The following is a 10,886-nucleotide window of genomic DNA, read 5'->3' as shown; positions in this document are numbered from 1 at the left end:
TCATTGAATGGCTAGAAAGTAATCGCGGATGGTTTTCCGTTTCAACGAGGAAGGAGGATTCAGCACCGAAGTCGGACTCCTCATTGCGGCTTCAGGTGTTTCTCAAAGGTTTCATTTGGTCTGAAGTTGATGGGAACTTTTTCTTCTGGGCTTCAGGAGTTCTAAGTAAAGATGCAGTGGCAGGACTAGATGAGTAAATTTGGAGTGCTTCATCTGAAGAATATGAACTACAAGTACCAGGTTGCTTTATTTGATCCATTGGTTCTACAGTCATTCACCAATAGCTTACTACTTTCTGCGCTTGGAACTGCCATTACTCTTCTTCGGACGGAAGATGGCAATCTTGTGCTCGAGCAGTATTGGGTTCAATGTTCCATAGTCGAACCTGAAAATTGTACGCAGTTCTGGTTAGAATTTTGAGAAGCATAAAAATTTCCAAATAATGTTCAATCTCAGCATCTTAACCATCGCCAAATGATTTTTCTTTTTGAAATTCACACAGAATTAGACCAATATACAATCAACACTGACGTGAAATCATCTGCAGAGGTTGCATCTCCAACCTCGATAGCACCCAGATATGAAGAAAAGAAGATATAACATTAAAACAACGATCTAGCAATATGGGGCTAAAACTCGAGTTTCATAAACCATGCAGCTTAGGCAAAAATTTAATTTCATTTCTGCCTAAATTAACTTAATTTTTGAAAGTTAAATTTCACAAAAGAAATTCTCTAAACCATCAAAAAAAGTAAAGCAGACTTGAAAAAGCAACAAACAAATAAAAATTACAAAAAAAAAACCAAACAAGAAAAACCTTTGAACTCTCACAGATTTAACTATATAATTTAAATGACATCAACAATTAAGATTAAAATCTATCTACAAAATGAGTAAAGAATAAACTAACAAATTTATCTTTTAAAATTACAAATAACCAATAATTCTAATGTTACTATGTATTCAAATAGATAGATTTCTATGTGCATTCATCACAAATTTTGATCCATGACATCACATAATAAAAGAGAACAATAACAATGGTTGCAATGAAAGGAAATTACAATCTACTGCCGTACTTCTCCTTTATGACCTTTCAGATGATAGGCTCGCTAGAGGCTTGTTTACCTGCTTTCCATTGCTAGCTATATTATGTACTGAAATAAAAACAAGAAATATTTATTCCAAACATATATTTTCATTTAAGAACCCAACCTTCATATGTAAGCATCTCCATCACTTGAACCACTTAATACGTGATCTCATCTGGACTATTGTAGCCTGCATTGCACATATATTCGAAGTATAGGAGAAATTAGCAGTCAAATAAAAGAAATCATCTGCAATTGCATGTTCAATTTTCTTTCCATTTATTTGAGGATTTTGTTAAGATCATATCACCATGCTGATACCCGAATATATGCTGGGACCAAACATGGATACTTCAAACATAAATGAACAGTACATAAAATTAAGTAGAACGTACCTTTACATAAAAAGATTCTATTTGGCATCCAGAGAAAGTGTGAATCGGGCCCTTATCAAGCTGAAGTACATTATACAATATATCCTGGTAAAAAAGAAAGAAAATTGCAGCCGAATTAGACATAACAATTAATGAAATGATGTTTTAGTTAGTGCAAAGCCAGATTAAACAAATTCTGGCTGTACGGTAAGTACAATCAGACTTAAATAAACAGATGCTTGTCAGATTCATTACCTGTTATCCATGCAACATGCTGTGAGAAATACTCCTTTCAAATCCTGGACAAGCTAGATATACCCTGAAATGGTACCATTAACATGTTCAATATGAATAACTCTAGTTAAAACTCTATCTACGAATCTATGTTGCTCGAATTTAAGTGTGGTTGAATATAAGAATGTATCTGACACTATGTTCAGTCTTCTTATTAGTTTTTTATGCATTTGAAGACCGTATCCCTATAGCCATATAACATTAGATATGAATGTTGAGCACGACTCAAAATGAGAGTAGATGTAGAGCAGCTATAAATCCGTATTTAGGGAAAATGTTTGATCAAATTGAGTTGAATGAGTGAAAAAATTTTAAATTAATCAAATTGACAAATACTATTTTATCATCCTAACTCAATTTGAATTTTTTTTCAATTCAAATCGAGTGAAATAAAATTTGAGTCAAAATAAATCAAATGAAATTGTTTGAGTTAATTTAAAAAATTAAACATGTCAAATCAAAATCTTGTTATAATATAACTAATTTCATGTTAGAGCAAGTAAATTTAAAACCATATATATTTCAAAACATTTTCAAAGCAAAATAATAAAAATAAGATATTTTAATATGATAAACTTAAATAATTAATTAACTTATTAAATCTCAAAATTATTATATTAGAATATTTTAAAATTTAACTTTTTTATATATTTTTTAGAATTTTTAAAGATTTTTATAATATTTTAAATATATATAAAATTTGGAATTTTATAAATATTTTAATTTTTAATTATTTTAAAAAATTTAAAATTATTTTGAATTATTTTGGTTAAGATAGACTAATTTATTAATTTTCAAAATAACAAGTAAAAAGATATTTACACTGATCTATTATTTGAATTATTCAAGTTATTCAAATTATAAAATTCTAACTCGATTACTCGAATTACTTATTCGAATTGACTCTAATAATTAACTCAAAATTCTAATTTTTTTCAAATAGAATCGAGCCTGTACTATCTTCAATGGACAATTAGCAGTAGATTGCTGGGTTGGACACCAATATTCCTTTCATGTATGAGAGTGAATTTTCTTATTTAGTAAAATACTGCTTTTGAAATATATTGCGGGATAGAAAATCTAACCTTTTGTGTTGAAGACTCTGGATGTGGACATGCCTGAGTAACATTAGATTTCAGATTTCTTGTATCCCAGAACTTCACAACACTGAAATAACCACCAGGATTAAGCGGGAGAGTATATTAAGTAAGCATGATATAGCATATGCACAAGAACTCAAAACTTGATCTTAGTGATGTCACTGAGCTTCTAACGTACCTGTCTGCTGCTCCAGATGTGGCAATGGAAATCTCATCTTTGAGATAAATAACTGATGTAATGCTGGCAGCAGCAGCCTGAAAAGATATAAATAAAGCATTAAAAATTGCTTACAATATATTGAATAAACCTCAGCAGTGAGCAAACCTTGCCATGCCTCCCCCGCCTTGCTTGAGATGAAAGATGAGCTCCTTTAACCATGGAGGTTGATCTGAATCAGGTGAAAATAACAAGAATGGAGGTATTATTTCCTAATATCACAAATATAAACTCCTAGGCTCAATTTCATTTTTAAAGTATCCATATCCGACAATCATGTTTGATCCATAGATACAAAGATATGATCTCCAAGAATCTTTTGCGTATATGAAAATACTTTTAAAAAATCATATAAATACTCACACAAATAACATTGTCCTAGACACTGTATGAGAAAATAAGTTGCAACAACTTACGGATGGCAGACTTCATCACATCTACTTTTCGAGTTACTCTTGCATCTTAGATCCCAAATGGCAAAGGACCCATCTCTCGACCCAGAGAGAACAAGATCTGTTGGACAATCAATGGTAAATGGCCCGATCTTTCTGAACAAACAAGGAAAAGAAATATGTTCAAGAGAGCTACCAGAATTGGTTGGATGAGAACTCAAACATTTAACACTTCCCGTATGCCCATCAAGACTCCAGCGCATTTCTTATCCTGAGCATCCCATACTTTTATCTGCACAATGTTCAAAAGGAAAAATTAGTTCATTTGGTTTCTTTGTTTCTTTCTCGTTGAACCAATAAAATAAACTGTTTTCTACACATGGCTACTTACAGTTTGATCCCCTGAAGCTGTTAAAATGTGGGTATCTTCCTGCAAGAAATATCAGAATATTAGCATAAAAAAAGCATAAATGCATTGGCTAGAAGATTTTGTATGTAATTATCTCTTCGGTTCAACCAAAAATAGGTTTAATAGATACGAACTGATGTTACTCGGATTTGGACGTAGTGTCAGATATGAGTGAGTGTATATTTTCTTGAAAGGTTATATTAATTTTCGAAAATATACATTTGTAATGAAAAGCAAGAGCAATATAGGCATATACAGCACTCCTCTATTCTTGATGATTATGTCCAAAAGATTGGGATCAACCATCCCACGGATGTTTTACAACCAACAATTTCCAATGCAAGCACAAGAACTATCTCAGGAGTCTAAAGCCTGACTACATGTGATAGTTCTAAGATATGTATTTATAGGACTGCCGATCTAACATGGATAATATCTTCATTTGACGTTTCAAGCTGAAGCTACTAGCTTATGTTCAATTCATAATTGCGTAGAAAGAATAAAAAATGTGACCTACCTTGATCCAACATACATCAAATATGGCATTTTGATGTGCTAGCCAATCATCGATTCTTGCTTTTTCTATACAAAATTTATTAGGTGAAAAAAAACACCATTATTAGAACTGAAAGTAAAAGTGGTATACGAAGACAAAATAAATCGGATTTTAATGAAAATCCTGACAATCTAACCTGCATTTCATGGTAAGATGCAGCAGAAGAAAGCTCCCGCGAGAATCAAACAGGTTTACATATCCAGCCTCATCAGGTACAGCGAAAATATGGGAATTTTTACTTGCCTGAAATTAGGGATTTCATTCAAAATACAATAATTTTATTAAAATCACTTACACTCTTTTTACATGGGAAAAAAACATATACTCCATAAATTAAATATTATTTGTACAGTTTTAATAAACTGAAGAAAAAAATGGAGTACCTTACAAAAGGAGACGGCCAAAGGAGGCGTTTCTAAAACATTGTTTTCAATCGCTCCGATTTCAGTAAAATCCGAAGCTAATTCGTCAATCCATGCTCGTTTTCTAACTGAATTTTTTCCAAAAAATTGAAATAATCTTAGATAGAATTCTTTTAAGAGAAATTCTAGATACGAAAAATAGAGAAAAATAAGCCTTACCTCTAAAGCTACTGAGTTCTCTGGATCTGATACCGTGGAAAAAATATTGGAAAGTTGACGAATCGGTTCGCATTTCTTCTTCTTTTTTTCTGCAGAAATCACAAGCTCGAAGAGAGATCCAAAGAAGACGATATTAAAAAGAAAAATGAAATTATTTGGAGATTGAAATGTTTTATATATTTCATTTGGATTACGCGCGAGGGAATGTTTGGCCATGGTTTGAGCTGGCGGGAAATTTCAAATTTCTTTTTTCGCAGTTTACCGGCGGTTTCTCGCTGAAAAATACAAACACTGGTAGAATTAATACTTAATTACCAAAAACAGTTTTCAAGTTAGATGGGGTAACTTTTAAGGTTAAAATTTGTGAAATTTGATACACTTATTTTTTCAATTTGAAAATCTTAATTTAACTGTTGAGGTTAATGATAATTTTTATCAAATTTTATTAATTTAATGTATTTATTTTATGTCAATTATATATCACATTATTAAGGGCAATTTAATCAAAATTTTAAGTTGACCATTTAAAAAAAAACTTTACAATTTTAATAATTAAATTTAAATTTTAAGATAAAAATTTAATTTTAAATTTTTTAAATACAAAATTTAAATTTCACTTTTTTATCAAAAATACGTATACTAACATCACATTTTAACCTAATTTTAAATATGTAATCGACCAACTTTTTCGTATCCGCATTTATTAGCCTCGTTGCCTCAATATATATAAGAAACAAAAATCATTGATATTTACATTATTGGTGATTCTTTTGAGTGTTAATTAATTAGTGAGTGTTGAGAATAAAATCTTGTTATGATAAAATAAAATTAAAAGGTAAATTATATAGGATATAATTTTAAAATAGTTTTGCTTTTATTTTGGTTACGTTAATTAAATAATTGTTCGAATTAATTATTATTTTTAAAATTTTTGATAATCCGCTAATGGATTGTTGGTGTGGTCTTTTTTTTTTTACTTTTAACTAAAATTAAATACCTCTTTATAATTAGTCTAAAATATCTTTTTAAAGTTTATTTGAAACATGAATATTTCAATTGTGACATCATTAACATTTGAATACTCTTTAAGAATGGAAGCTCTAATGGTGACAATAGTTAACCATAACCCTCACCCTTTTCGATGAGTTTGTTTACAAACATAACAGCACCAGCCACTTTTTCAATGTTGAAACTTGTGAAATTTATTCGTGATTTATTTTTAGTATTGAAAATTTTTTTCTTTATTTGATTGCCAATAATTTAAGAGGAAAAAAAACTCGAATCTTGAATTTTGAACTTGTTTTAATCTTATCAAACAAGTGAATTAGCTAAAGTTAGGCTTAGTCAAGGTTATTATTTTACCCTTTTTTTTATTTTTCATACCCCTTAAGAACAAATCGAATAATGAAAATCCTAATATCGAAATTCAATTAAAAGAATGTCAAAGAAAAAGAAGAGAAAAAACCGCTTTACGCCTATACTTTAAGGAGCATATTTGAGTTTAGAAAGATTTTTTTTTTTTTAAGTAAAAGAGTAATATTTCCGTTAGCTTGTTTGGTCAAATTTGTACAATCCCTTAGTAATTTTGATGGTCGATGGTTGTTTTATTATTCATTCTAGTATCTTTTAATCGAAGAGTTCTTTGATAGAAGGTTATGGTGGAAAATTTGTAGATCTATTTAACAATATATAAAAAACAAGTTTAATTGGTTATTTTATATGAACAATTTTTATTTTTTAAACAAATGATGCGTTAATAATTTTTATTTTGTTAAAAACTTCAGCTTGATCATATAATCGGTGACAATAGGGTGGTAGACTATGTTATGCTGACAAGTAGGCTTATCGGAAAATGTGTGAGTATAGTCATGGAATTCCCTATTATTAAAGATGATTCAAATGTTGACGATGTCACCATTAAAATATTCACATTGCAAATAAAAAAATAGCTTTTGACTAATTACAAAGATTTCTTTAGCTTTCGTAAAAAAAAAGCCACGTCAGTAATCTGTTTGCGAATTAATAGATTTTTTCAACGGTGACAAATTCAAATAATTGTCTTAATTAGAGTAACTAAATTGACAAAAAAATTTAAAGTGACAAATATAAGAATAATTCCATTCTAAAATAAATTATAATATAATTTACCTTGAAAATAAAATCTTGTTATTGTAATTACAAATGTCATTAATGTGTATTTTTTGTCAACAAAAATTTCCAGAAAAAACTTTAATGGAACAACAAAAAATCATATTTACATTTAAATTTAAATGTCAATATGTATATATTTATAAAAAAAAGCATTTATAAGTATATGCAAAAAATCATATAAATTTAAATGTTAGTTTATATACTTATTGAAAAGAACTATGATAATATTTTATTAATTCAAAATCTTTATTAATTGCTTAAAAGAACACTTAAATTATAAAAGTTACTATCACATCACAAATTAAAAATATAAATCTTGCAATCCTCCATTTGTAATTTAAACATCCCATACCAAAGTTTCGTGGAATATCACGTTACCGAAGAAGATTGTGCAAATGCAGTAGTTAAGCTTGTTCCAACATTATGATTACAGCATTCTAGCACATCAGTATTTTTTAGTTGGTAGATTTTGACTTTATATTTATGTAATTATGCAATTGCAATATGCAACAAAAATAGATCAATAGATTATTAGCTATGGAAATTGTCTTCGTGAGATAAGAAGGTCTAATATGGAAATTGTAGTAATATTGAAGTTGAATTATGGAGTATTTAAGTTGGATTAATGTTATTAATGAAGATGAATGTGAATGGGTGATTCTTGAAATGAATAGTTTAGTAATTTTGGATTTTATTTGTATGAAGGGTGATATGAGTCGTGATAATATTGTGTTACGAGTATAAAAAGATTAATTGTTTGTGATTGAGAAATTGATCTCAAACATATGTTTCGGGAAGGAAATCAACTAGCAAATTAATTGAGTATAAAAAGTATTTGTGTTTTTCTGTAATCACCAAATGTAATTCTTCGAATTCTAGATGAAGATTTAAATAATTTTATAATGCCTAAAATGATTACAGATTAATTCTTATTATTTTATCTATTTATTTAGACGATATATCTTAACAGTTACCAACTTAAACAGAGGTTTTTGAGAGGATTGTTTGCTTGAATATCTGTTTATGTAAGGGACACTTTTATTTAAAGAATATTTTATCATTTAATGATTTGAAATAATCATAGTGGGTTGTGAAAATTAAAATAAGGCCTAATTTGAAAGAGAAAGTGAAAGAGTTGAGTTTATTTATTTTTATTGTTTGTTGTTTATTTAGTTGATCTAAGGTTTTTATATAAAGATTTGTAGATGGTAATTAAATTCTTAACAGTTTCGTGTAAAATATATGTATTTTACTATGAAATTAATTATATTGTAATAAAATTTTAATTTAATATATTTAATTTTTTAATTTAATTTAAATAATTTTACTCAATTTAATTTAACTTAAATTTTTATTTTATTCGATTTAATTATAAAAAATTTTAAATTAAATTAAAATAATAAAATAAAACTCATTAATTGACTAAGTCATCCACTCACTCTTAAAAAGAAACTCTAAAAACTTTAAAAGACTGAAGCCGCTTAGCTGCCGTACTTGAAGGTCTGGACGAGGAGATACGGATACTGCTGTCCTATTTGTCTTCTGAAGCTGTTCAACCTAGTTTATTTCCAAAAATTTTGTTCACATTTCATATAGACGAAAAAATTTAAAATAATTATTTTTTCATAAAAATAATGATATTTAAAGTGTGTTAGAAAATGATTGCAATTATGACATTCTTCTTTGTATATGTTCGGATGTTCCTTAAAATTGTAACATACTTTTTTTTTTTTTGGGTTAGACATAAACTTTGAGAAATAATAATTTTCACTTACAATCTATGTTCTGTATGATCAGGTGAAATAATTCATATACTTATAAGGTATTTTTATAATTTACTATGTTTTATATATTAACAATTTAAATATTCATCAGCCTCTCCAGTTGAAAGTGGCAGACCGAAATGATTAATTATCACGTAATAAATACACGTGTCAAAATCAGAAAGCATGACAGAGTCAGTTGGCAATATCAGAGATCCCTTCAATCTCACTAGGCTAGGGACCGTTCGATTTTAGAGAAATTCCCTCTTCACCGTGGGATCATCATAAATTTATGTGGTCAAAGACGATGGTTTAGTTGATTCAAGGGATACCCTTAAAAGAGAAAAAGGTCTTATAATTAGGGCGGGATTTAGGGTTACCAGTCTACCCTTTGTCTAACATAAGTACCCTACGAATTCTCGAAAAGACCCTTAAGGGGGCCCCACACAATGCCATAGCCAGCCATACAATAGAAAAGCAAATTGTGGGACCCTCCAGCGTGGCAGGGTGCCTCCATTCGTCTTAAAGGAACTCCTTAATCCTATCAAAATTAAAAGACATAGATATTCCCTCTTTTCTTTAGGCAATAATAAAGAAGATGGGGTCAAACGTGAAAAGGCAGATTTACCCCTGGTGATTAACGGCGTTAATTACTGAATTCATGAGAGGGTGCCCCTAAAGCGATCATGTTATGTGATCCTCGTTCCCGCCAAAAGAAAAAGAAGAAAATCTATTTAAAATATAATAAAATTATTGCATTAAAAAAATCTATATTGTTTATAAATACCCGGTAAAATACCCATGTAAAATAAATAAATTGTAATTTTCATTCGAATTTTTACAAAAAAGGAAAAGAAAAATAAAATGAGAGAATCCTATTGTAGACTACTGCTTTTGATAATCAAGATTGATTGAAAATGAATTATTGAGTACTTGAATAATCTTTTGTTAAACAATATTATCTCTTTATAAAATATTAAAAATTTATTTTGACCAAACAAAAGGAATTTATAAATCAAGGTTTAAGAGTAATCATTTATAAATGTATTGTTGAACGCATTAATTTTTTTTGGGGAAATTCCAACACCTATCTCAATTATGTTGACTTGTTATCCATTATTATCAATATATTTATATTTTGTTTTATCTTAAGTTAAAGTATATAAAATTTTGGGTTTGATTTGCTAATTTATTTCTTTAATGTATTTTTATATTTTAGTTGTACTACATGTATATTTTATAAAAATGAATTTTAGTTAATTATGAATATTTTAACTCCTATGATTTTGAATTTTTGGTCAAGCTGATGCCTGAAGGGATAAAGTTTACTAATTAATAAATCACTTATAACTATAACAATCTCTTTTAATAATAATTTTATAAATTTTAATGTATTTTAAAAAATAAATTATCACACGCTTATAATGTGAAAGAAAAAAATGACATGAATTTAAATCTTATCATAATATTATTTTATTAAAAATATATTTACATTAATATTTATCGTTTTATAAAAATAAGGAATTTTGAATAATTTTAAGAAATGCTTTTAAAAACCATGAAAACTAAAACATATTATTTTATTTTTTATTTCAAAGTAAAAACTCAGTTTTGAAAATATTTTATTTGAAAAAAAACTTAAATCAGTAATAATAAAAAGCATATATGGCTTCCTTAAAAGATAATATATGATAATTTTAAACATAACACACAATACAATATGAATGCAAAAAGTGCTTTAATAATTTATATTTGTACACTAAATACATAAATATATTAATTAAAAATAATTACAAAAATTCGAATATAATGAATGAATAAGCATAAGATATAAAAAAAAAAACCGAACGCTGGTAGTAGGAGGGAGATTATCAAAAAGTAGGGTGGCCAAAGAACAAAACAAAAGCAAGAAAAGTGAGGAAGCAAAGCAAAAAGGAAACAAAAAAATAAAGTAAAAG

General features: G+C 28.1%; 1 pseudogene; it reads right to left on the bottom strand.

Annotated features, from left to right (window-relative positions):
* LOC121209873 (denticleless protein homolog) lies at positions 1-5,305 on the bottom strand (annotated as a pseudogene).
* Positions 5,306-10,886: the final 5,581 nt, after the last annotated feature.

This window comes from Gossypium hirsutum, chromosome A11 (genome assembly GCF_007990345.1).
Source record: "Gossypium hirsutum isolate 1008001.06 chromosome A11, Gossypium_hirsutum_v2.1, whole genome shotgun sequence".
Taxonomy (NCBI): Eukaryota; Viridiplantae; Streptophyta; class Magnoliopsida; order Malvales; family Malvaceae; genus Gossypium; species Gossypium hirsutum.
The sequence above is the reverse complement of the archived record's forward strand: the minus strand, read 5'-3'. Positions and strand labels throughout refer to the sequence as shown.